At 44.2% G+C, this 27,851-nt stretch overlaps 1 pseudogene; it reads left to right on the forward strand.

The window, feature by feature from the left end:
- Window positions 1-27,851, forward strand: part of LOC121548200 — an 85,682-nt pseudogene that overhangs the window by 42,288 nt on the left and 15,543 nt on the right.

The raw sequence follows: 27,851 nt of genomic DNA on the forward strand, positions 1-27,851 counted from the left end.
GATTTGACGTTTGGCGGCGCCTAATCAGTCAGTTCTGTACCTTCCTGGCTGAGTGGCAGTGTGGGTGGAATGAGCGAGCTCGCCTGGCAGCCACAGCGCGAAACACGTGAGGAAATAAAAACTTGGTACCCAGGTAGCACAAACGTCTGGCCCACATCTGGCCTGATTCCGGCATGCCAGATCTAAAACTGCTGGCCCGGGTCTGGCAGCCGGATCTGGCCCGAGTCCGAAATGAATGATAACTCTATGGCAGCACCCAAGGGGCTTGAATTTCCGAGCTCTCTCCATAGATTTTGTGGTAACGTAGTGTCCCCATGAGTGACAGAACACTGAGTCAATCACGGCGCAACTAGAGAACATTACCAACCCCTACGCTCCGTATTTTCCGCTGGCTGCCCCACCACCACAGAAAGCACTGAGCTAGGCTGAAACACCTGCATTTTGGAGCTGCCTTATGCAAGAAAGCAAAAAAGAGACCATGTTTGTATGAGGCTTTATTAATTCAATTATATATTTTTTTACATTGTTTGCAAACTGACATGTGACATGTATTAATGTCAAAATAACATGCAAAACAGGCAACACATATATATATATTTTTTTTGCTAAACAGGTGATGCTCAACAAATCAATCTGCATTCGTCCAGCTTTTGTCCACATCGGCGCCTCATACTGATCGAAGCTGGCTGGACTCGGGCTCCGGCTGGCTGAAGGTATATCCATTTGTATTTCGCAATATCCTTAACTTCATTAAGGAGGAGTACACTCGGCGCGAGGGCCAGTGGACGATGTTAACAGGATCCACTACTATGAGAATTACATCATTCAAGTCCTCAAAAGGTACCAGGCCACAATAACATTTCCGTATTTTCTATATTGATAATATGAAATGTTTTATGTAATTTACAAGTGAAACCATTCCCCACAACCTAATTCAATGTTTTGGGAACCTTTACAGAATCTATTTAATTTTTTTTGTGTAGTCACTAGGATTTGTTTTTGTCTCTTTTCAGTTTAGTTTCTGGATGGGGTGGATATTCGAGGCTACACAGCCTGGTCTCTGATGGACAAACTAGAGTGGGCCACTGGCTTAGAGAGATTCGGCCTGTTCTATGTGAATTGTTCTGACCCCAAACTTCCATGAGTAGCCAAGAACTCTGCTGCTGGCTATGCCACCATCATCACCTGCAATGGCTTTCCTGAACCAGCACTAGGGCCTCTAGAGTGTTTGAATCCTGAGCTGAAGGTAATGTGAGAACAGTATGAAAATGTATGCACTCACTAATTGTAAGTCGCTCTGGATAAGAGCATCTGCTAAATGACTAAAAATGTAAAAATGTAAACACTGTCAATCTCACTGTTCCACACAGTGCATTTCAGATAGGAAAAACACGTTACAAGTTGGTGAATCTGTCTGTTTTACACACACACCATATCACACCGGCGAACCATAAAAGATAAGACACAATCTTCAAACTAACAGAAAGTGATTGGAAGGAGTTTTATTAAAGGTTATTTAATGAGGAGTTTCCCCATTTTGAACTTTGCATTGGTTTTTGTAAACAAAAGGGTATCATTACGTTTTATGTTCATACGGTGCCTTAAAGTATTCACACCCCTTTACTTTTTCCACATTTTGTTGTGTTACAGCATGAACTTTAAATGGATAAAATGTAGATTTTGTGTCACTGTACTACACACAATACCCCATAAAGTCAAAGTGGAATTATATTTTTAGAAATGTTTAGAAATGAATTCAAAATGAAAAGCTGAAATGTCTTGAGTCAATAAGTATTCAACCCCTTTGTTATGGCAAGCCTAAATAAGTTCAGGAGTAAAAATGTGCTTAACAAGTCTCATAATAAGTTGCATGGACTCACTCTGTGTGCAATGATAGTGTTTAACATCAATAACATGATTTTTGAACGACTACCTCATCTCTGTACCCCACACATACAATTATCTGTAAGGTCCCTCAGTCAAGCAGTGAATTTCAAACACAGATTCAACCACAAAGACCAGGGAGGTTTTCCAATGCCTCGCAAAGAAGGGCACCTATTGGTGATGGGTAAAAATGTTAAAAGCAGACATGTAATATCCCTTTAAACATGGTGAAGTTATTAATTACACTTTGGATGGTGTAATCAATACACCCAGTCACTACAAAGATACAGGTGTCTTTCCTAACTCAGTTGCTCAGGGATTTAACCATGAGGCCAATGTTGACTTTAATACAGTTACAGAGTTTAATGGCTGTGATAGGAGAAAACTGAGGATGGATCAACAACATTGTAGTTACTCCACAATACTTATCTAATTGACACAGTGAAAAGAAGGAAGCCTGTACAGAATAAAAAATATTCCAAAACATACATCCTGTTTGCAATAAGGCACTAAAGTAAAACTGCAAAGAAATGAACTTTATGTCCTGAATACAAAGCGTTATATTGGGGGCATATTCAACACATCACTGAGTACCACTCTTCATATTTTCAAGCATGGCGGTGGCTGCATCATGTTATGGGTATCCTTGTCATCGGTCAATTAGGATGAAGATAAACGGAATAGAGCTAAGTACAGCCAAAATACTAGAGGAAAACCTGGTTCAGTCTGCTTTCCAACAGACACTGGGAGACAAATTCACCTTACAGCAGGACAATAACCTAAAACGCAAGGCCAAATATACACTGGAGTTGCTTACCAAGACGACATTGAATGTTCCTGAGTGGCCTAGTTACAGTTTTTACTTAAACCGGCTTGAAAATCTATGGAAAGACTTGAAAATGGCTGTCTAGCAATGATCAACAACCAACTTGACAGAGCTTGAAGAATTTATAAATGAATAATGTACAAATATTGTACAATCCAGGTGTACAAAGTTCTTAGCGACTTACCCAGAATGACTCACAGCTGTAATCGCTGCCGAAGGTGCTTCTACAAAGTATTGACTCAGGGGTGTAAATACTTATGTAAATTAGATATTTCTGTATTTCATTTTTAAGACATTTGCTAAAATGTGACCTTATATAATCACGGCCACCTGCTGAGATTAGCATAGGGCTAAATGTACCAGGTTATGTGACGGGAACAGATTACGTGTAACTACTTCAATGATTTTAATTGTCTGGTGCTTAAACTTAAACTAAAACTTTTTATAATGTTCGGAAGTATGGCCCCATAGTTTCTATACAATCTGTAAATACTGTACTTGAAAAGTACCTGTCTATTTGTGGAATATGACAATGCGATGTTGATTATATACCTGACTTGTCGCTATTGTCTGCACCACAGGCCATAGAGAGACTTTTCAATCTCCATCTGCATCAAAGAGGACCACAATGGAAACTTTTATATTTTTAAATGTATTATCCACGTGTGGTTGAATTGTGTTTTTAAATTGTAAAATAAATCATCATCATCCCCAAACAGTGCCATCGCTTGTTATTTTGAGAAATACAGTCTGTGATTATTATTATTGTCATTAGTTGTCCAATAGAGGAAGCTGTTGCATCAGATCCTCTGGTCTTTGGGTTAGAACAAAGGTTTACAATGCAGTGTTTACTGCTTTTAGGTCACAGTGTATACTCATTTTCTTCAATGCAATGAGAAGGCATTATAGTTAGTGACATAGTGCAAAGTCCTAGGGCCCCCCTCCCACCACCTCTTAAAGGTGAAGTGAGATATGCATAATGGAAATGTTGCAGTCCTTGATATCTATGAAATGTCGTTAATATCAGACAATTAAACTCTGAGAGAGTGTCACGATCGTCATAATGATTGGACCAAGGCGCAGCGTGAGATGCGTACATCTTTTTAATAGTGTACTGGCAACACGAATACAAAATACAAAACAACAAAACGAAACGTGAAGTCCTCGGTCATGAACACAAACCAACACGGAACAAGATCCCACAAAACACAAGTGCACAACAGGCTGCCTAAGTATGGTTCCCAATCAGAGACAACAAGCAACAGCTGATTCTCGTTGCCTCTGATTGAGAACCACCCCGGCCAACATAGAAAACACATGAACTAGAAACTGAACATAGAACACAAAACATAGACCCTACACACCCTGGCTCAACATATAAGAGTCCCCAGAGCCAGGGCGTGACAGAGAGACACTTATCAGTTGCACCATTATTCGAAGCTATATATAACGGGTGACATTTCTGTCTGCAAAATAGTGATATTAAACATTTCCATACTTTACAACGGTATACAAGTTATACATGATGTCAATTTACAATGATGATTTTAAAACAGAGGGTATTGTCTTGAAATTAGGCTACATTAATCTGTAACACTTTATAATAACTTTAAAGAAATAATCCATTGTAAATGCTTATAAATTTTTAATGCTTTATACATTATAAATGCTAGAAGTTCTAATTAATTAAATAAAGTGTGTTTACAATGTAGTAGTGCTGAAAGTCTATTATTTTTACCTCTGCACAGATATTTCCTTGTTAGGCCCTTCTGCCTTCTGTGTGAACCCTTTGACTTTATCAGAGCCACTCAAGGTTGTGACCATCATTACGAGCACCATAAACCATCACATCAATGTCATGATTATGAAACGCTCAGGGTCTGTGTGTGTGAGAGAGTTCAAGTTAGTAAAAAACACCATAATAAATGGCTTATACTGTGTAGACTTCCACCATAACCAAGATGGGATCCCTAGGGAGGATTCTCTCTCTGTATGTGCTGTGTCTCTACGGTTGGCAAGAGGAGGATGACCCACAAGACTTCATGCTTCTGTACCCACAAGACTTCATGCAATCACTTAGTAAGGGACCTAAGCACCAAGCACTCAGCAATTCCATCAGGGATTGATTATTTTGACTGCAGTCATCCCCTTCCCATGGGCTCCAGGGACTACTTCTAGTACCTTCAGAGTCAAGGAGTAACTCATTTTAAAGTGCCCCTGTCCTGGGCTCACCTCTTACTTACAGGTGACCCCAGCCAGTCCAGTCAGCGTACATTGTCCTGCTATCAGACCTTCCTGGAGCAGCTAGTGGAAGTAGGCCTCAAACCCCTTATGGTCTTACATCGCTCTGCTTCTTTAACAGAGGCCCTTAGATCCAGATATGGGGGCTAGGAAAGCCCAGAGCTGCCAGAGGTCTTTGAGCAATATGCTGAATTAGTTGTTTTGGCGTATGGAGAACTGGCACACTCCTGGGTGATGCGGAGCCATCTTGAAGAGCTGAGGGATGCAGGGAAGCTGCTGCTAAAACATGCCCTCCATGCCCACACCAATGTGTACAATCTCTTCCATCGCTTGTTTCCTGGCAAAGGTACTGTAAGAGCTGAATATTGAAAGAGTATGAAGGACACATGGCCAAATAAATAAATAAATAAATAAAAGAGAAACATATATATAGGGTTATTTTTTTAAACTTTATCAATGCAACAAATGTATCACCTATTTCCTTTGATCACATTTTAGAATTCAAAGAGATGACTGATACATGTGTCATACTTAGGATGTTAACAGGATAACATGAACATTTACAGTGCAATGCTATTTATTTGCAAGGTGCAATCTTAAATACATGTATATTCCTGTGAGCATCTCTCTTGAACAGAAAATCAGGTCATACATTTTGTAAAATGTAATGAATTATACACACAGGGCTCTATTTTCGGCTGCCGTTAAGGTGGCACGCTCTTTGGCAATTTTGACTTGTAAAAGCCAGCACTCTGCTACAGTTGAAGTCGGAAGTTTACATACACTTAGGTTGGAGTCATTAAAACTAGTTTTTCAACCACTCCACACATTTCTCGTTAACAAACTATAGTTCTGGCAAGTCGGTTAGGACATCTACTTTGTGCATGACACAAGTAATTTTTCCAACAATTGTTTACAGACAGATTATTTCACTTATAATTCACTGTATCACAATTCCATTGGGTCAGAAGTTTACATACACTAAGTTGACTGTGCCTTTAAACAGCTTGGAAAATTCCAGAAAATGATGTCATGGCTTTAGAAGCTTCTGATAGGCTAATTGACATCATTTGAGTCAATTGGAGGTGTACCTGTGGATGTATTTCAAGGCCTACCTTCAAACTCAGTGCCTCTTTGCTTGATATCATGGGAAAATCGAAAGAAATCAGCCAAGACCTCAGAAAAAAAATTGTAGACCTCCACAAGTCTGGTTCATCCTTGGGAGCAATTTCCAAACGCCTGAAGGTACCACGTTCATCTGTACAAACAGTAGTACGCAAGTATAAACACCATGGGAACATGCAGCCGTCATACTGCTCAGGAAGGAGACGCGTTCTGTCTCCTAGAGATGAACGTACTTTGGTGCGAAAAGTGCAAATCAATCCCAGAACAACAGCAAAGGACCTTGTGAAGTTGCTGGAGGAAACAGGTACAAAAGTATCTATATCCACAGTAAAACGAGTCCTATATTGACGTAACCTGAAAGGCCGCTCAGCAAGGAAGAAGCCACTGCTCCAAAAACGCCATAAAAAAGCCAGACTACGGTTTGCAACTGCACATGGGGACAAAGATTGTACTTTTTGGAGAAATGTCCTCTGGACAATGACCACAAGCATACTTCCAAAGCTGTGGCAAAATGGCTTAAGGACAACAAAGTCAAGGTATTGGAGTGGCCATCACAAAGCCCTGACCTCAATCCTATAGAACATTTGTGGGTAGAACTGAAAAAGTGTGTGCGAGCAAGGAGGCCTACAAACCTGACTCAGTTACACCAGCTCTGTCAGGAGGAATGGGCCAAAATTCACCCAACTTATTGTGGGAAGCTTGTGGAAGGCTACCCGAAACGTTTGACCCAAGTTCAACAATTTAAAGGCAATGCTACCAAATACTAATTGAGTGTATGTAAACTTCTGACCCACTGGGAATGTGATGAAATACATAAAAGCTGAAATAAATAATTCTCTCTACTATTATTCTGACATTTCACATTCTTAATATAAAGTGGTGATTCTAACTGACCTAAAACAGGGAATTCTTACTAGGATTAAATGTCAGGAATTGTGAAAAACTGAGTTTAAATGTATCTGGCTAATGTGTATGTAAACTTCCGACTTCAACTGTATGTTCCAACCCTGGCACCAGTCTTGGTAATTTAACTGTCTTATATCAGCTCACTATTTTAAGTGTGTCGTGGAAGGGGTAGAAATATTTGACCAATGTGCCAATTTCAAGCAGCGCTACTAGTGATAGTTAAGACTCACCAAAAGCAGATCTTAGCGGTATGCAATTGGTTATGGCAGTAGCCTAATCAGTAGCCTATAACCAATGCTTTTTTTCTGTTTTGTCTTTATATTGGACATTATATTTGTCCATTAATGTTGTCCGGCTACCTGGACTATTTGCACTGACTCTCTTGCACTGACTCTATGCACACTCACTGGACTCTACCCACACACAACATATACTTAATCTGACACTCCAACATACCCATACACACACACACTACATACGCTGTCACACACAAAACAGGCAGGCGAAGAATATTCCCATTATCTTATATGAGATGGATATCAAGGGCTGTTTCTTCAACCAATTCAAGCCACTCGCCAATGTCCTGAAAGGTAACCGCTGTCCACAATCAGACATAAACACGTGGTACTTTGAATTACAAAATTCTTATCTGCCTGTTTATTATCTCTGTTTACTGCCATAAGACACTGACCTGCTGGGTACACATGGGGAGCAATAAAAATAATGATCTTGTAAAGCCACTCTGTGTTGTATAAGCTGTAAAATAAAACACTTTATACATGCACACCATCCCAGAGATATGATTGAGTCCAGTTGTTGATGGGCAGAGACAGATATGTTGCTCTCTGTCACTGCATGAGGGAGACTGAGAGTGTGAGGCAGGAGTTGGGAATCTGGGACCCAAGTTAACTGCGTGTGATTGGCTGACCCCACGGTGTGATAAGGCCCCTGGCAACAATGACCCCTGGCAACCAATCGGTGGCCAGGGTCCTAGGTGTGAAAGGCAAGATAACGACCCCCCTGGCCTGCTTGGCTCCAGTGGGGGAGGGGAGCCTGCTGCAGGAGTTAGAAAGTTATAGTTTGTCTCTGAAGGGCTGTGAGATAGTGTGCTAAAATTCACTGGCAAAAAGTATTCCATACCAGGCAGATGATGCAGTGCTAGACACTTACAATCTGTAGAGGAGTATCATAACTCCTTCCTCAACCTACCAAAAAGTCTGGAATTAGTTTGGCCTCCTGTCTTCATCCGAGCGGAACATCCTCCCAAGGGCATCTTTTCCTGATGGCTTCCAGTGAGCCACTTCCAGTGAGTCCTTCAAGGTTAAGGGCGGCTGGTCTGAGGATGGGAAGGGCGAGACCATTTGGGACCGCTTTGGCCATAAGAACAAAGCTTTTGATAATCAGACTGCAGACCTGGCTTGTGACAGTTACCACAAAGTGGACAATGACGTCTACCTCCTTAGGGATCTCCTCGTCAAAACCTAACAGTTCTCTAGCTCCTGGGCTCGCATTATCCCCTCCGGCCATCAGGGGAGCCACTCTGAAGAAGGAGCACATTACTATGACAGCCTGATCAACGCGTTGATAGAGCGGGCATAGAACCTGCTGTGACCCTGCACCACTGAGATCTTCCTCAGGCACTCCAGGAATATGGAGACTGGACCAATGTTTCCATTGCAGAAGCCTTCAAAGGCTATGCAGACTTCTGCCTCTCCAGGTTTGGAGATAGGTTTAGGACCTTCAGTAGCCCCTGGGTGGTCAGCCATGCTGGGTACGGTTACGGGTCAGCATCCCACTGGAATAAAGGACTCCTACCAGATGAATGAACTACTCTAAAGAATTGAGATTCACCAATTGTTGATTACTGACTACAAACTAGTTAACTTTCAAATGAAGTATTGTGAATGTTGTCCCTTGACTAACTTTAATTTACTGCAGTGGGCTAAATCAGGGTCACACGGAGTGTTTCTTGGTAGTCTTAAACCAATCTACTTTGAAACAAAAGTATACACCTCACACACATAGTTATGGTCTTACAAAAAAGTAGACACCTGTACCATGTCAGATATAGAGTTGAAATGTATTCAATAATTTTGAGTTAGCATCCCAATATCACACTTTATATACATCACAGAAGACTGAAATATTAAAACTACAAAACTTAAATATTACATTTACATAAGTATTCAGACCCTTAACTCAGTACTTTGTTGAAGCACCTTTGGCAGCGATTACAGCCTCAAGACTTCTTGGGTATGACGTTACAAGCTTGTATTTGTGGAGTTTCTCCCATTCTCCTCTGCAGATGTTCTCAAGCTCTGTCAGGTTGGATGGGGAGCGTCGCTGCACAGCTATTTTCAGGTCTCTCCAGAGATGTTCGATCGGGTTCAAGTCCGGGCTCTGCCTGGGCCACTCAAGGACATTCAGAAACCTGTCCTGAAGCCACTCCTGCATTGTCTTGGCTGTGTGCTTAGGGTCATTGTCCTGTTGGAAGGTGAACCTTCGCCCCAGTCTGAGGTCCTGAGCACTTGAGTAGGTTTTCATCAAGGATCTCTGTACTTTTCTCCGTGCATCTTTCCCTCGATCCTGACTAGTCTCCCAGTCCTTGCCGCTGAAAAACATCCCCACAGCATGATGCTGCCACCACCATGCTTCACCGTAGGGATGGTGCCAGGTTTCCTCCAGACGTGACGCTTGGCATTGAGGCCAAAGAGTTAAATCTTCGTTTCATCAGACCAGAGAATCTTGTTTCTCATGGTCTGAGAGTCCTTTAGGTGCCTTTTGGCAAGCTCCAAGCGGGCTGTCATGTGACTTTTACTGAGGAGTGGCATCCTTCTGGCAACTCTACCATAAAGACCTGATTGGTGGAGTGCTGCAGAGATGGTTGTCCTTCTGGAAGGTTCTCCCATCTCCACAGAGGAACTCTAGAGCTCTGTCAGAGTGACCATCAGGTTCTTGGTCACCTCCCAGACCAATGCCCTTCTCCCCCGATTGCTCAGTTTGGCCAGGTGGCCAGCTCTAGGAATAATCTTGGTGGTACCTAACTTCTTCCATTTAAGAATGATGGAGGCCACTGTGTTCTTGGGGACCTTCAATGCTGCTGACATATTTTGGTACCCTTCCCCAGATCTGTGCCTCGACATAATCCTGTCTTGGAATGTCTACGGACAATTCCTTCGACCTCATGGCTTGGTTTTCGCTCTGACATGCACTGTCAACTGTGGGACCTTATATAGACAGGTGTGTGCCTTTCCAAATCATGTCCAATCAATTGAATTTACCACAGGTGGACTCCAAGTTGTAAAAACATCTCAAGGATGCTTAATGGAAACAGGATGCACCTGAGCTCAATTTCAAGTCTCATAAATATTAATGTAAATAAGGTATTTCTGTTTTTTATTTTTAAAACATTTGCACATAAAAAAAAAAAAAAAAACTGTTTTTGCTTTGTCATTATGGGGTGTTGTCTGTAGATTGCTGAGAATATATAATTTTTAATCAATTTTAGAATAAGGCTGTAACGTAAGAAAATGTGGAAAAAGTCAAGGGGGTCTGAATACTTTCTGAAGGCAATGCTTAGCGCTCTGAGAGATAACCCCTAGAGTCTATTGACGCATCAGTGCGTCAATCTAAGTAACATAATACAAAATCCCCATCAAAATCTGTCAGTTTAAGCTACAGATATCTGGTTTGTTGCATGGGCTGCGTCTCAATACACCGCATCTGCCTATGTTGTCCTTCCGCATCTGCGGTGGAAAGTGTCAGAGCTACAGACCAGGAGACATCATGAAAATTGGTCTTCTCACGAAAACGTCAGTAGCATCTGAATATGATTAATATGACTCTCACGAACGCAATGGTGTTCTCCGTTTTGCTCTACGACCCACACAAGTGGGTATGCTAAATGGCATATTATTATATATTATATATTATTATATTATTATTATTATATTATTATCACAAGTGTCAGGGGACTCTTCTAAAGGTAACCCATACAAATGAATGGAAGTATGGAGGTAGTTTTGTGCCAACAAAAATAAGGGGTTAAATATGTGTAAAAAATATATATGTATTTCCATAGAGCCTTACCATATCTTTAGCTAGTTAAAGTAATACTGTAGATCCCTTGGTTGAGAGTCTACGAAGCTATCTAGCTAGTAGCTAGCATAGTAAAGACACTTAGCAATTAAATATTAGCCAAGTATCACTATCTATATGCTGCTATCCACTGCCACTGAGGACTTGCTAGTTTTCAAATATTGAAAGCTGTGGTTTACATTTCATAGTCGTCCTTTAGCTGATTGATCAGTTCTGGGTGTAATTAGTTGCTAATAAAGTAACTAACTGCTTAGCTGACATTCCATTTAATTAAGTTAGGTCATTATTAAATGCCTTCCCAAGTTAGCTAGCTAACATTTCTTGGCTAATATTAACTTAAAGGCCCAATGCAGCCGTTTTTTGTCACACCCTGATCTGTTTCACCTGTCTTGTGCTTGTCCCCCCCTCCAGGTGTCGCCCATTTCCCCCATTATCCCCTGTGCATTTATACCTGTGTTTTCTGTTTGTTTGTTGCGAGTTCGTCTTGTCTTTTCAAGCCTACCAGCGTGTTTTTCCCGTACTCCTGTTTGCTCTAGTCCCTGTTATCTAGTTCTCCCGGTTCCGACCTATTCTGCCTGCCCTGACCCCGAGCATGCCTGCCGTCCTGTATCTATCTGACTCTGACCTGGTTTACGAACTTCTGCCTGTCCTGACTCTGAGCCTGCCTGCTGCCCTTTACCTATCAGACTCGGACCTGGTTACGAACCTCTGCCTGTCCTCGACCTGCCCCTTGCCTGCCTCCTGTGGTTTTAATAAACAACTCTGTTTATTGAACTTTCCGTCTCCTGTGTCTGCATCTGGGTCATATCCTGAGTCGTGTTACTTTTTTATATCAATATCTAATCATTTCTGGGTAACAATTAAGTACCTTACCGTAATAGATTTTCATTAAACTGGGCAAAAATAGTTTTTTTGCAAAAACAATAATTTTGTTAGGACTGTCCGGGAGTGGTCTGAGTGGGGAGGGGAAAACTTAAAACTAGCTGTTATTGGCAGAGAGGTTTGTAACTCTCTTTGTTATTGGTCTATTAAAGCTGCAATACAGTATGCAACTTTTTGGGCGACCCAACCAAATTCACATACAGTAGCAATGTCAGTTGCTACTGTCAATTAATCGTCTAAGAAGAGGTAGATCTGTTCTTCGTTTTTGCGTCTTTAACTTTCGGTTTTGTACACCAGCTTTAAACAGCTGAAAATACAATATTTTTCCTTATTGAAAATATACACTGCTCAAAGAAATAAAGGGAACACTAAAATAACACATCCTAGATCTGAATGAATGAAATAATCTTATTAAATACTTTTTTCTTTACATAGTTGAATGTGCTGACAACAAAATCACACAAACATTATCAATGGAAATCAAATGTATCAACCCATGGAGGTCTGGATTTGGAGTCACCCAAGAAATTAAAGTGGAAAACCACACTACAGGCTGATCCAACTTTGATGTAATGTCCTTAAAACAAGTCAAAATTAGGCTCAGTAGTGTGTGTGGCCTCCACGTGCCTGTATGACCTCCCTACAACGCCTGGGCATGCTCCTGATGAGGTGGCGGATGGTCTCCTGAGGGATCTCCTCCCAGACCTGGACTAAAGCATCCGCCAACTCCTGGACAGTCTGTGGTGCAACGTGGCGTTGGTGGATGGAGCGAGACATGATGTCCCAGATGTGCTCAATTGGATTCAGGTCTGGGGAACGGGCGGGCCAGTCCATAGCATCAATGCCTTCCTCTTGCAGGAACTGCTGACACACTCCAGCCACATGAGGTCTAGCATTGACTTGTATTAGGAGGAACCCAGGGCCAACTGCACCAGCATATGGTCTTACAAGGGGGTCTGAGGATCTCATCTCGGTACCTAATGGCAGTCAGGCTACCTCTGGCGAGCACATGGAGGGCTGTGCGGCCCCCCAAAGAAATGCCACCCCACACCATGACTGACCCACCGCCAAACCGGTCATGCTGGAGGATGTTGCAGGCAGCAGAACGTTCTCCACGGCGTCTCCAGACTCTGTCACGTCTGTCACATGTGCTCAGTGTGAACCTGCTTTCATCTGTGAAGAGCACAGGGCGCCAGTGGCGAATTTGCCAATCTTGGTGTTCTCTGGCAAATGCCAAACGTCCTGCACGGTGTTGGGCTGTAAGCACAACCCCCACCTGTGGACGTCGGGCCCTCAAACCACCCTCGTGGAGTCTGTTTTTGATCGTTTGAGCAGACACATGCACATTTGTGGCCTGCTGGAGGTCATTTTGCAGGGCTCTGGCAGTGCTCCTCCTGCTCCTCCTTGCACAAAGGCGGAGGTAGCAGTCCTGCTGCTGGGTTGTTGCCCTCCTACGGCCTCCTCCACGTCTCCTGATGTACTGGCCTGTCTCCTGGTAGCGCCTCCATGCTCTGGACACTACGCTGACAGACACAGCAAACCTTCTTGCCACAACTCGCATTGATGTGCCATCCTGGATGAGCTGCACTACCTGAGCCACTACCTGAGACTCCGTCTCATGCTACCACTAGAGTGAAAACACCGCCAGCATTCAAAAGTGACCAAAACATCAGTCAGGAAGCATAGGAACTGAGAAGTGGTCTGTGGTCACCACCTGCAAAACCAGTCCTTTATTGGGGGTGTCTTGCTAATTGCCTATAATTTCTACCTGTTGTCTATTCCATTTGCACAACAGCATGTGAAATGTATTGTCAATCAGTGTTGCTTCCTAAGTGGACAGTTTGATTTCACAGAAGTGTGATTGACTTGGAGTTACATTGTGTTGTTTAAGTGTTCCCTTTATTTTTTTGAACAGTGTATTTTCCAGCGGTTTCAATGGTACAATGATTCTCTACACTATTGCTTGTTTTGCCACATAAACTGAAATTAGACTAACTGAATTTGAGCAACCAGGAAATGGCAGAGCGATTTCTGCATATTGCACCTTAATGCTTCTTACCAGGTGGCTGTGACCATATTTTACTACTGCATGTTTCATTTACCAGTAGTTTTATTGAGAACAAACTTGAAAACAGAAATTAATATTAACTTTTAGAAAACGATGGTGCTGGGAATCAACAAAAAGTATTAAAAACAATAGTATGAAAATGTATGTCCTATTGACATGACAACACAGGCCCTTCTTGGTTTATTTCATACCTAACTGGTAGTAATACACATTTTACTTGTCAAGTGTAATGATTTACACATTATGTCATAATGTCTCTGTTAGGCCTACTGCTGATAGGTAGCTCTCTCTGCTCTCTCCCTCCCCTCTGTCTGTCCTTGATTGCAGGAGTGAAGTCTGGTGTGCGGGAGTCAGGGTTCCAGCTGCAGCTCATTCACCATATCACCTCAGCCTTTAAGACCCGGTCAAACTTACCACTCATCGTCAGATCATAGTCAAGACGACCATATATTTGGAACCTGACTCCTGCCTCCGCTTCACTCCTGCCACCACCATCCTGCTCTCCATTACCGGACCTCTCTTTTGGACTCACCACGGACACTAGGACATTACGGTACCACACCTGCCCTGATCTGGATCTGTTACCCTCCCTGTACCTGGACTTGCTCTTCCCATATATTTGGAAACCTGGACTTTGAACATTGTAAATAAACCTGTTAAAACTTCTCTGGCTTGGTGTACTTGTCTGCATTTGGGTTCTTATCCAGTTAAATCATAACAGTATGATCTGACCAACATGAACCCAGCAGACAGTAGCTCGGATACCACCCCAGAGTGCACTCAAATTTGGACTGCCATAGCCAATCAGGGCATTTTACTTGGCCAACATGATACCCTGTTTAAAACGATTGCTGAGGACAGTCAGGTGCTGCTTAATCAGGTTCAATTACTCTCCAATCAAGTATCTGCCCTTACTACCCCTTCAGCCCAGATCAGAGAGCCTTTTGTTCCTGCTCCAGAGCGCTATGACGGGAACATGGGAACCTGTGGCGATTTTTTGACTCAATGCTCGTTAGTGTTTGAACAACAGCCCCTCACCTACGCCTCAGAAAGAGCCCGTATTGCCTACCTTATCAACTCTACTAGCGGTTCCGCTCGTGCCTGGGGATCCGCGGTCTGGGAGAGTCAGTCGGACATTTGCAACGCTTACGTTGCCTTCACCACGGAGATGAGGAAGGTTTTTGACCACCCCGTACGAGGCAAGGAGGCTGCGAAACGGCTGTTTTCTCTTCGGCAGGGGGCTCGTAGTGTGGCGGAGATGGCAGTGGAGTTTCGGACTTTAGCAGCAGTGAGTGGTTGGAATGACGAGGCATTACAAGGAGTGTTCATCAATGCTTTGTCTGAGACCTTAAAAGATGAATTGGTGTCATATGATGAATCGCCTACGCTGGATAATCTTATTTCACTCACTATCAGGTTGGATAATCGGATTCGGGAGCGCCGCCGGGAGAGGAGTGTTAGTTCCAAGCAACCTGTCTGTCATCAACAAACTCCTCCCTGCATCGTCCCTACGGAGAGAGCCGTGTCTTCCCGAGTCGATACGAGGAGCACTGAACCCGAAGCCATGGAGGTGGGTCGTGCACGGTTGTCCTCAGAGGAGCGTGCACGTCGTATTCAGGCTCGGGTCTGCCTGTATTGTGGAGAAGCTGGTCATTTCGTTCCTTCCTGCCCAGTTCGTCCGGGAAAAGGGCCGGCTCATCATTAATGGGAGAAGTTTTGGTGAGCCGAGCAGCGGATTCTTCCTCTTCTCCCCGCATTCTGCTCCAGGCATCCCTCCAGTGGCAGTCCCAGAATTTCTCTGTTAGTGCGCTGATTGACTCTGGTGCCGACCGAAAGCTTTTTGGATAGAGAGTGGGCTCAACAAATGGATTTGGAGACTGTTCCTATGGACTGTCCGCTGCAGGCTAAGGGTCTAAATGGACAATTGTTGACCCGCATTACCCATCAGACTGTTCCTGTTTGTCTTAGAGTGTCGGGAAATCATCAGGAGAACATTCAATTCCATATTATCGACTGCCCACAGACTCCCCTGGTCCTTGGTATCCCCTGGCTCATAAAACACAATCCACACATTGATTGGGTGACAGGTAGCATTGTTTCATGGAGCACATTTTGTCATGTGAATTGTTTGTGTTCTGCTCAGACTCCTGCCAGTACTGTGCCTCAACCTCCACTGGAGTCCATGGATCTTTCTGCTGTTCCTGACGTGTATCATGACCTGGCATCCGTTTTCTGCAAACACAGAGCTACTTCTCTTCCTCCTCACCGGCCTTACGACTGCGCCATTGACCTCCAGCCAGGAGCCCCGCTCCCCCAGCAGTCGCCTGTACAATCTCTCCCGGCCGGAGACGGAGGCTATGGAGAACTACATTCGGGACTCCTTGGCGGCAGGTATTATGCGTCCTTCCTCGTCACCTGTAGGAGCGGGATTCTTTTTTGTTGCTAAGAAGGATAAGACCCTCAGACCCTGTATTGATTACCGTGGACTTAACAACATCACCATTAAGAACAAGTATTCTCTGCCTTTGATTAATTCTGCTTTTCCCCTCCTTCATGGTGCTACCATCTTTACGAAACTGGATCTACGAAATGCGTATCACCTGGTGCGCATTCGTAAGGGTGATGAATGGAAGACTGCCTTCAACACACCCTTGGGACATTTTGAGTATCGGGTTATGCCTTTTGGGTTGTCTAATGCCCCTGCTGTTTTTCAGGCACTAGTCAATGATGTCCTTCGGGACATGTTGAATCGGTTTGTTTTTGTCTATCTGGATGATATCTTGATTTTCTCAGAGTCCTCCCAGGAACATGAACTGCATGTGCGCCAGGTGTTGCAAAGGTTGTTGGAGAACAAACTGTTTGTGAAGATGGAGAAATGTGAATTTCATGTGTCTGAGACCTCTTTTTTGGGTTACATCATAGCTCAGGGGGGAGCTGCGGATGGACCCAGCTAAGATCTCTGCTGTCACGGACTGGCCAGCTCCCTCTACCCGCAAACAACTTCAACGATTCCTGGGGTTTGCGAACTTCTATAGGAGGTTCATCAAGGACTACAGCCGCATTGCGGCGCCACTCACCGCTCTCACCTCCATCTCACGACCGTTCGCTTGGAATGAAGGGGGCCGAATCAGCGTTCGAAGAACTGAAACATCGCTTCGCCTCGGCTCCCATTCTGATGCAGCCGGACCCCGACCGCCAGTTTGTCGTGGAGGTGGATGCATCCGACACTGGGGTAGGTGCAGTGTTGTCACAACGTTCTCCTGAAGATAACAAACTGCATCCCTGTGCTTTTCTCTCAAGGAAACTTTCTCAGGCAGAGAGGAATTATGATGTTGGAAATCGTGAACAGCTCGCCGTTAAGCTGGCTCTCGAGGAGTGGCGACATTGGTTGGAGGGGGGCGGAACAACCCTTCATCGTTTGGACGGATCATAAGAATCTGGCTTACCTCCAGTCAGCGAAGCAGCTCAACCCCCGTCAAGCCAGGTGGGCACTATTTTTTGGGAGATTCAATTTTTCTCTGTCTTACCGTCCTGGGTCACGCAACGTCAAGCCTGACGCCCTGTCTCGTGTTCATTCGGCTGTTGATACTGGTAGTAACCCTGAACCCATTTTGCCTCCTACCTGCAGTATTGCAGTCATCACATGTGACATCGAGGGGATTGTTAGACAGGCTCAACATCATCAAGCTGACCCTGGGAGGGGTCCTCCTAACCGGATGTTTGTCCCTGAGTCTGCTCGCTCCCAGGTACTTCAGTGGGCTCACTCGTCTCCCCTTACCTGTCACCCTGGAGTTTCGCGGACCCTTGACTTTGTGCGACGGAAGTTCTGGTGGGCCACGATGGAGGCGGACACTCGAGCCTTCATTGCTGCTTGTACGGTATGTGCACGAAGTAAAAACTCCACCCAGGCCAGCGCTGGTCATCTACGACCTCTACCTATACCCAGCCGGCCCTGGTCGCATATCGCTATGGATTTTGTCACTGGACTTCCCCCTCATCTGGTAAGACTGTCATTCTTACGGTGATTGATCGTTTTTCTAAGTTCGCTCATTTTTTGGCCCTACCTAAACTGCCCACTGCCAGAGAGACGGCTGATATTTTGGTTGAACATGTGTTCCGCTCTCATGGTCTACCCACGGATATTGTCTCTGACAGGGGTCCCCAGTTTGTCTCCCAGGTGTGGAAAGCTTTCTGTAAAGCTTTGGGCATTACATCCAGCCTGTCCTCTGGATATCACCCCCAGACCAACGGGCAAGCCGAGAGAGCGAACCAGGAGATGGAGACCGCACTTCGCTGTGTCACTGGGTCTAACCCTGGGTCATGGAGCTCCATGCTCCCCTGGGTGGAATATGCTCATAACACCTTGACTAACGCTTCCTCTGGTTTGTCTCCTTTTCTGTGTGCTCTGGGTTATCAACCTCCCCTGTTCCCTTCCCAAGAGAGGGAACTTGCGGTACCCTCGGTGCAGTCCCACATGCGCCGCTGCTTCAAGGTCTGGAGGAAGGCCAGGGTAGCTCTGTCCCGAGCTTCGGCGTACATGCAGAGGCAAGCCAACCGTCACCGGTCCCAGGCTCCCGGTTACTCTCCTGGTCAAGAGGTATGGCTGAAGTCACGGGACCTTCCATTGAAGGTGGAGTCTAAGAAGATGGCGCCTCGTTTTATAGGACCGTTCAAGATACTGTCTATTGTTAACCCCTGCGCGGTTAAGCTACAGCTTCCTGCCTCCCCTACGGGTTCATTCCACCTTTCATGTTTCCCAGATTAAGCCTGTGTCGGTTAGCCCTTTGTGCCCGCCCTCTCGTCCCCCTCCTCCGCCCAAGATCGTGGGTGGGGGTCCGGTCTACACTGTCCGGCGACTTCTGGATGTTCGCCGCCGAGGTCGTGGTTTCCAGTACCTGGTGGATTGGGAGGGTTATGGTCCCGAGGAACGTTCCTGGGTGCCCAGGAGCTTCATTGTGGATCCTGATCTGGTCCGAGAGTTTCATAGGTTACATCCCGATAAGCCCCGTCGGCCGCCAGGTGGCGTCCGTAGAGGGGGGGTACTGTTAGGCCTACTGCTGATAGGTAGCTCTCTCTGCTCTCTCCCTCCCCTCTGTCTGTCCTTGATTGCAGGAGTGAAGTCTGGTGTGCGGGAGTCAGGGTTCCAGCTGCAGCTCATTCACCATATCACCTCAGCCTTTAAGACCCGGTCAAACTTACCACTCATCGTCAGATCATAGTCAAGACGACCATATATTTGGAACCTGACTCCTGCCTCCGCTTCACTCCTGCCACCACCATCCTGCTCTCCATTACCGGACCTCTCTTTTGGACTCACCACGGACACTAGGACATTACGGTACCACACCTGCCCTGATCTGGATCTGTTACCCTCCCTGTACCTGGACTTGCTCTTCCCATATATTTGGAAACCTGGACTTTGAACATTGTAAATAAACCTGTTAAAACTTCTCTGGCTTGGTGTACTTGTCTGCATTTGGGTTCTTATCCAGTTAAATCATAACAGTCTCTTCCCTTAATACCAGATTGAGGGCAGCTGGAGAGCACATGGAAAGGGCCTGAGCATATGGGACAAGTTTGCCCACACTCCTTTTAGAGTTGACAGCGGGGACATCGCTTGTGACAGCTACAATAAGATCGATGAGGATGTGGAGGTATTGAAGATGTTGAAAGCGTCACACTACCACTTCTCCATATGCTGTACCAGGGTGCTGCCTGATGGCACCAACAAATTCATAAACGAAGCCGGCCTCAACTACTACCAAAGATTGCTGGATGCACTGCTTGCTGCCAACATCCAGCCTCAGGTGAGCCAGGCATATTTCCATGGTCAATAGTGATATTTTAGGACTGTAATATTCTGTGGGGTACCCTTTGTTATATAATGCTAATACTTACAGTATACCTCCACATAATTAGCTAACAATAGTAGTGAGACAGCGCTGCACTTGAACTTGTTTTAGTGCATGACTGCCTTTTTACAATACCATTCTCGCACGCTAGCGAGTCCCTTAGAACTGTTCGCAAACGATTACTACATTACAGAGACACACACTATTTCGGTTTTATACCTTGAAAATGATGTGTGTAATGGAACATTCCAAGCACTCCTGAGGTTAGGGTGTGACATTCTAATTCCACTCGGCTAACCCCTTTTTATATTTTTATCCATACTCTCCAGGTTACCCTCTACAACCATGACAAAAAAATTACACATAATATACTGCTCTGTATTTGCATTACCCACCAATAACATCTGTTTTTACAGGCTTCCTGAGTTTACCCCTGCAGAGATCCAGAGGATCAAAAGCACCAATGATTAATTTGGGTTCAACCACTGCTGTTCTGTTCTGGCATTCCCTAATGACCTAGGAATGCAACAGGACTATGAGGGAGATAAGTAAGCTCTGGTCGAAGACATATTCAATAGAAAGCTGAATTACATAAAAAAATTGACAAATTATTTGATTATTACAGCCCACATACCAATGTGGGTTGAGCACCAAACAGAACATAAAACACAAACTTGTTAAAGACAAAGAGAGGTCAGAGTAGAATAGAAGTACAATTTAAGTTTAAACATCCACAGTGTTAAAAGGTAGTCAACTCTATTAGAGTAAAAACTGTACAGAGAGAGAGAGAGTTAATTTAGTATAACATTAGTTATTTTAATACTTTAAACCAGTGAATGCAACAAAAACAGTGTAAAAAAAAATATATATATACAGTTACAGAAACACTTTCAATAGTGTAACATTAGCTCGGTGTAGTGTGGGACAATATAGACACTGAATGAAAAATGTAACACTATTAGGGTTGATTTTAAAACTTGCAATTTTGCTGTGTAGATACATAATGTGTGTATATCATGGCAGGGGATGACGAAGTGCTGAAAAGCAGAATATTTACAGTATATGAGATAAGTCATTGAGATTTGGTATTTGGTATTTTATTAGGATCCCCATTAGCTGTTGCGAAAGCAGCAGCTAGTCTTCCTGGGGTCCACAAGGAAATGGAATATGAATTGAAATACTGTATGTCTACATTGTTGAAGATAACCAGTTCTTTATCCATAGTGCATTGAATATCTTTCATTAAGATATTGAGATCTTCCATATTGAGTTAAATTTGAGCTGATTTGGCCATTATTATTTTTATTGCTAGGTTGTCCCTGTCATTTCCTTTTATTGTTAACTAGTGGTGGCTAAAGTTAGCTGAAGTTTGTAGTGGCTGTTTAAAGAAAACCGAAGCATGGATTACAGTTTCTGCTGGCCTAAAGATTACTCTCAGGGTGAGGAACCATCTAACATCAAGTTGTAAAACGTCCCCTTTAACCTGTGTTCCAGGGGTACGACAGTCATCTCTGATTGAGACCGGCTCATTTTAGCTTAAGATCACTTTATTAGGATTCCGGAAAATTCTGAAATTCATCAAGGATGAGTATGGAAATCCGTCTCTACGTCACAGAAAACGAGGTCTTGGAACGAGGGGAAGTGTCCCTGGACGACTACTACGGGACTCATTACTATGAAAACTGTATTAACCAGGCCCTAAAAGGTACAGTACAAGAACACCGTATTCATAGCAGCTATGGAACTGATATGTCTCATGAATTATAATTTTTCTGATACACAACTGCTTTTTCAAGTTAAGCCCTCATAATTTTTTATTTATTTCAAAAATTATCTTGTAGTTTTCATGATTTTATTAAATTTTATTAATTTAATTTATAACATATAATACATATTGTAAATTTTTTTGTGTAACTGTCAATTATATATTTTTCCAGTTTAGTTTTCTTAGTCACAATATAGCCCTTATTCGCTATATGTTTTGTACCCTCTTTACAGCACCTTTGCTGGATGGGGTGGATCTTCGAGGCTACACAGCCTGGTCTCTGATGGGCAATTTTGAGTGGGCTGCAGGGTATTCTGAAAGATTTGGCCTGTTCATTGTGAACCGTTCTGACCCCAAACTTCCACGCGTAGCCAAGAGCTCTCCTGCCCGCTACGCCACTATCATCAAATGCAATGGCTTCTCTGACCCCGCACTGGGACCTCACGAGTGTTTGAATCCTGAGCCTGAAGGTAGAGTGAAACTTACTTTCGTAAGATAATCTATATGAACATACTATTTGCTTTGTTATATTTTCTGTCCTCTAAGGGACAGTTCAAATCTTTACTGGGGGACAGTTGCTAATCGATAGTTGCTAATCAAAACTCCATATTTGGTGAGTAACGAACATATTTTGCCATTATTAAGCTTGAAAAGCTGGTGAATGGCAATTTGAATGGCTGCTTCCTGGGCTTAAAGGAGATTCGCCATATCACCGTCTCCTGTAAAGCCAGATTTTGGTTCAGGGGAAAGCTAGCTAGCTAGAGCTAACTCCCACCATCATCACTGTAGCTAATGTTATCTAGGTTTCTAGAAAATAACTATATATTTACTAGCTTTATTTTAAAGACTTGTTACTGACTTTTGAACACTTTTCGTCAAACTACTTCATTCCACTGCCTGTTTATTGATATTTTTGGTGACTGAAAAAGTTGGCAAGAAAAATGCCCCTCCTGATTTCACAGCGAATAGACTAGCTATGTAGCTAGGCTATTGTTGTAAAGAAAATGTTTTGAAGTATGGAATTATCAGTGAAATGTAAACAGGTGAATATGTAAAACTGTTTACAAAATGATGGCACATTAAAGGTAGTTTTGAATCTCAGCAACCAGCACTGAAATTTGAGCAGTGAGGTTAATTTCTTCCCCTTTATGTCTCTGCTCTGTTCTTCTCAGGTTAAAGCACAGCCCCTAACACCCTGGCAGATGTAAAGAACTTCACAACCTCCCGGCCACCAGGAAAATCATCTTGTTCTTGGAGTTTATTCACAAGTTTAGGTATAGAATAATATGTTTGGATCTATTTCTAGCATGCAGAATTGTTAGCTTGTAACTTGGGAAGTTCATTCAATAATACAGGCATGGGTGATTTCTGTCCCAGGGGACTGAATTGTGTGCAAGTTTTTTGTTCATTTTAGACCACAATTAGTTGAATGAGGTGTTAGTGAAGTGCTGGAACAAAAACCTGTACACTCCTGTGTAAATAACCTGTGACTGTCACTACTTCAATTGACTAAATAGTACATGTAGCATTTTCTTTTGTTAATCTATGCAGGTTTGTTATCTGATTTCCAGGATCCTGGAATACAAGAAGATGGATACAACCATCTTCCAAGGCAGGACATTTCCCTGCATCCAGGTTTAGGCCTGCTACCAGCAGGAACATGGCGCACTTCATGTCAGTGTCAGTAAATCATGTATATTTTTTTAAATAATGCTCTACTCATATGAGGAGTGGAGAAGCCCTATGCACCATAAACCTGTCTACTCCTGGAGTAAGTCCCTGTCAGAGAGACTGATTAGAGGATTTGGCAGGAGGCCCTGGGCCAATGGGAGGTCAGTGGTGAGGGCTTAGGGGTCAGAGGGAGTGAGATGAGAGCAAAGTTACAGACATGAAGATACAACTTGAACCACAGAGTAAGGCTGCCTTCATACCAAAATGAATGAAATGCATGTCCAATGCAGCTGTTTGATGGGGAAAAACTCAGTTTTACTTTTAATTTGGTTGATGGATAGTATTTGCAACTTTTCTGATGGACAGCACAACACAAGCCTATCCCCCAACACACTCCTCCCATTGAAAACCATTGAGTTGCTGCATCTTTTACGCAGCCATTTGTCTGATTGGAAGGCACCCTTGAAGTCCTCAATAATCAACAACATAAATGTTGACTGTCTTGCTCTCTCTCTTTCAAGAGCACTCAGTACCTCTATCCATCTCACTACAGGTTCTACAGAGACAGAATATTCCTCCAGAGCCTTCTGATCATCTACTTGCGACCTCTCCAGAGCACAGAGAAGTAAGCCCCGCTGGTGGTAATATACTTTAAACCTCCTTCACTATGGCTGTCTGTCTGTGTGATGACATATAGCATATTATCCCAGGCCACTGGTTGGATTGGATTTACTGTACTCACTCAAACTCATGCTCTACCCTCCCCCTAAAAGTCTCACAGAATTTTATAAAAAACTAACAAGTGTCCATCGCCATATTCCCAGATGAGTCACGCAGGTTGAAATATCAAAACGAACTCTGAACCAAATATATTAATTTGGGTACAGGTCGAAAAGCATTAAATGTTTATTTCAATTTAGCTAGCTAGCTTGCTGTTGCTAGCTAATTTGTCCTGGGACATAAACATTTGGTTGTTATTTTACCTGAAATGCACATGGTCCTCTACTCCGACAATTAATACACAGATAAAAGGGTAAACAAAGTTTGTTTCTAGTAATCTCTCCTCCTTCATGCTTCTTCTTCTTCTTTGGACTTTATATGGCGGTTGGCAACCAACTTTAAGGTGCATTACCCCCACCAACTGGTCTGGCGTGTGTACCTCAGTTCATCTTTCAATCACACACGTGGGAATGTGCTCCTAAAAACCAATGAGGAGATGGGAGAGGCGGGACAACAGCACATCAAGCATCACAAATAGAACCAAGTTCTATTTTAGCACCTGGCTACACAGACACTCGTTGACGTGCGCGAGCAGTGTGGGTGCAATGATTGAATAATATGTATGTGTACATTTATTTTGCAACGCTCGTGCACGCTGACGCGAGTGGTGTGGTTAGCATGTTAGAGCTTATGATTAAAAAAGGTTTCAAATCAATGCAAGTCTCATGTCCAGGGTGAATAAATGTTTACTCATGTATAGAAGACATCACACAGGCCTCCCGAGTGGCGCAGCCGTCTAAGGTAGTGCATCGCAGTGCTTGAGGCGTACCTACTGACCCAGGTTCGTTCCCAGGCTGTGTCACAACTGGCCGTGACTGGGAGTCCCATAGGGCTGCGCACAATTGGCCCAGCGTCGTCCAGGTAGGGGAGGGTTTGGCCAGGGGGAATTACTTGGCTCATTGCGCTCTAGTGACTCCTTATGGCGGGCCGGGTGCCTGCAGGTTGACTTGTGTTAAATGCTCGCAATTGGGGAGAAAAAGGGGCTAAAATATATAATTATATATTTAAAGAAGACATCACACTGGTGTGCCAACTAAAATACATATTCCAGACAATGCTGAAGAATAGGACAAGTGAATATAAGTCAGTTTTTGCGTCCGTAGCAGATTGGATGAATTTGAGTAGTTACATACTGTCACGGTTTCGGCCGAGGCTGCTCCTCCTCCTTGTTCGGGCAGGTTTCGGCGGTCGTCGTCCCCGGAGTACTAGCTGCCACCGATCTATGTTTCATGTTCGTTTGGTTTTGTCTTGATGTTGTACACCTGTGTCTAGTTAGTCCTCATTAGTGTCCTATTTAGTTCTCGTTGTGTGTGTATGGTGTTGTGTGTGATTGCTCTTCTGTTTTGGTGTTCTGAGCTACGTACTTCCCTCCGTTGTTTGGAGAGGTTTTCGCACATATTAGTGCGCCTTTTGTTTGACGCCTGTGTGCGCCTTTATTTCGCCTCCGGGCTTATTGTGCTCGCTTACTACGTGAATAATTCACTAAAGTCTTTTGGACTTAGCTTCTGCGTCCTGCGCTTGATTCCTGCACCACACCCACCTTCAGCACCCCTGACAGAATCACACACCTTTAATAATGGAATCAGCAGGAGCAACAGTCACGCCTGAGTCGCTGGAGGAGCATGTCCGCGGCCAGGATCACCAGATACGACAACTGGGGACCGCTCTACAGGACGTCATCAACACCCTGCACCGATGGGAGTCCAGAGGGGTACCCACACCTCCACCTACCCTGCCACCCCCATCGGCCGGTCCACCAGTCCCAGGTCCGGAACCCAGTGGGATTCGGCTCTCGCTCCCGAGGGTGTATGACGGAACAGCTGCCGGGTGTCAGGGGTTCCTCCTGCAGGTGGAGCTCTACCTGGCCACTGTACACCCGGTGCCCTCGGGACACGAGAGCGTTTCCGCCCTCATCTCCTGTCTCACGGGCAAGGCGTTGGAATGGGCCAACGCCGAGTGGAGGAGGATGGACGCCACCACCATCTCCTACGCCGAGTTCTCCCGTCGCTTCAAGGCCGTGTTCGACCATCCACCTGAGGGCAAAGCGGCGGGGGAGCGTCTAGTCCACCTGAGACAGGGGAGGAGGAGCGCACAGGCGTTCGCGCTGGAGTTCCGGACTCTAGCAGCAGACGCAGGGTGGAATGAACGGGCCCTCATCGACCATTTTCGATGTAGCCTACGGGAGGACGTTCAACGTGAGTTGGCCTGCAGGGACACCAATTTCACCTTCGACCAGTTGGTCGACATGTCCATCCGTCTGGACACCCTGCTGGCCACCCGTGGACGTCCCGAGTGGGGTCTGTCCATTCCACCCTCCGGCACCTCCGAGCCGAGCCCTATGGAGCTCGGGGGTGCTGGCGCTAGAGAAAGGAGGAGGAGGAGCCCGAGGGGGCCTGTCCCCTGCACCAAGTGAGTTGACTGTGCCTTTAAACAGCTTGGAAAATTCCAGAAAATGATGTCATGGCTTTAGAAGCTTCTGATAGGCTAATTGACATCATTTGAGTCAATTGGAGGTGTACCTGTGGATGTATTTCAAGGCCTACCTTCAAACTCAGTGCCTCTTTGCTTGATATCATGGGAAAATCGAAAGAAATCAGCCAAGACCTCAGAAAAAAATTGTAGACCTCCACAAGTCTGGTTCATCCTTGGGAGCAATTTCCAAACGCCTGAAGGTACCACGTTCATCTGTACAAACAGTAGTACGCAAGTATAAACACCATGGGAACATGCAGCCGTCATACTGCTCAGGAAGGAGACGCGTTCTGTCTCCTAGAGATGAACGTACTTTGGTGCGAAAAGTGCAAATCAATCCCAGAACAACAGCAAAGGACCTTGTGAAGTTGCTGGAGGAAACAGGTACAAAAGTATCTATATCCACAGTAAAACGAGTCCTATATTGACGTAACCTGAAAGGCCGCTCAGCAAGGAAGAAGCCACTGCTCCAAAAACGCCATAAAAAAGCCAGACTACGGTTTGCAACTGCACATGGGGACAAAGATTGTACTTTTTGGAGAAATGTCCTCTGGACAATGACCACAAGCATACTTCCAAAGCTGTGGCAAAATGGCTTAAGGACAACAAAGTCAAGGTATTGGAGTGGCCATCACAAAGCCCTGACCTCAATCCTATAGAACATTTGTGGGTAGAACTGAAAAAGTGTGTGCGAGCAAGGAGGCCTACAAACCTGACTCAGTTACACCAGCTCTGTCAGGAGGAATGGGCCAAAATTCACCCAACTTATTGTGGGAAGCTTGTGGAAGGCTACCCAAACGTTTGACCCAAGTTCAACAATTTAAAGGCAATGCTACCAAATACTAATTGAGTGTATGTAAACTTCTGACCCACTGGGAATGTGATGAAATACATAAAAGCTGAAATAAATAATTCTCTCTACTATTATTCTGACATTTCACATTCTTAATATAAAGTGGTGATTCTAACTGACCTAAAACAGGGAATTCTTACTAGGATTAAATGTCAGGAATTGTGAAAAACTGAGTTTAAATGTATCTGGCTAATGTGTATGTAAACTTCCGACTTCAACTGTATGTTCCAACCCTGGCACCAGTCTTGGTAATTTAACTGTCTTATATCAGCTCACTATTTTAAGTGTGTCGTGGAAGGGGTAGAAATATTTGACCAATGTGCCAATTTCAAGCAGCGCTACTAGTGATAGTTAAGACTCACCAAAAGCAGATCTTAGCGGTATGCAATTGGTTATGGCAGTAGCCTAATCAGTAGCCTATAACCAAT

The sequence above is a fragment of the Coregonus clupeaformis genome, chromosome 4 (assembly GCF_020615455.1).
Source record: "Coregonus clupeaformis isolate EN_2021a chromosome 4, ASM2061545v1, whole genome shotgun sequence".
Lineage (NCBI taxonomy): Eukaryota > Metazoa > Chordata > Actinopteri > Salmoniformes > Salmonidae > Coregonus > Coregonus clupeaformis.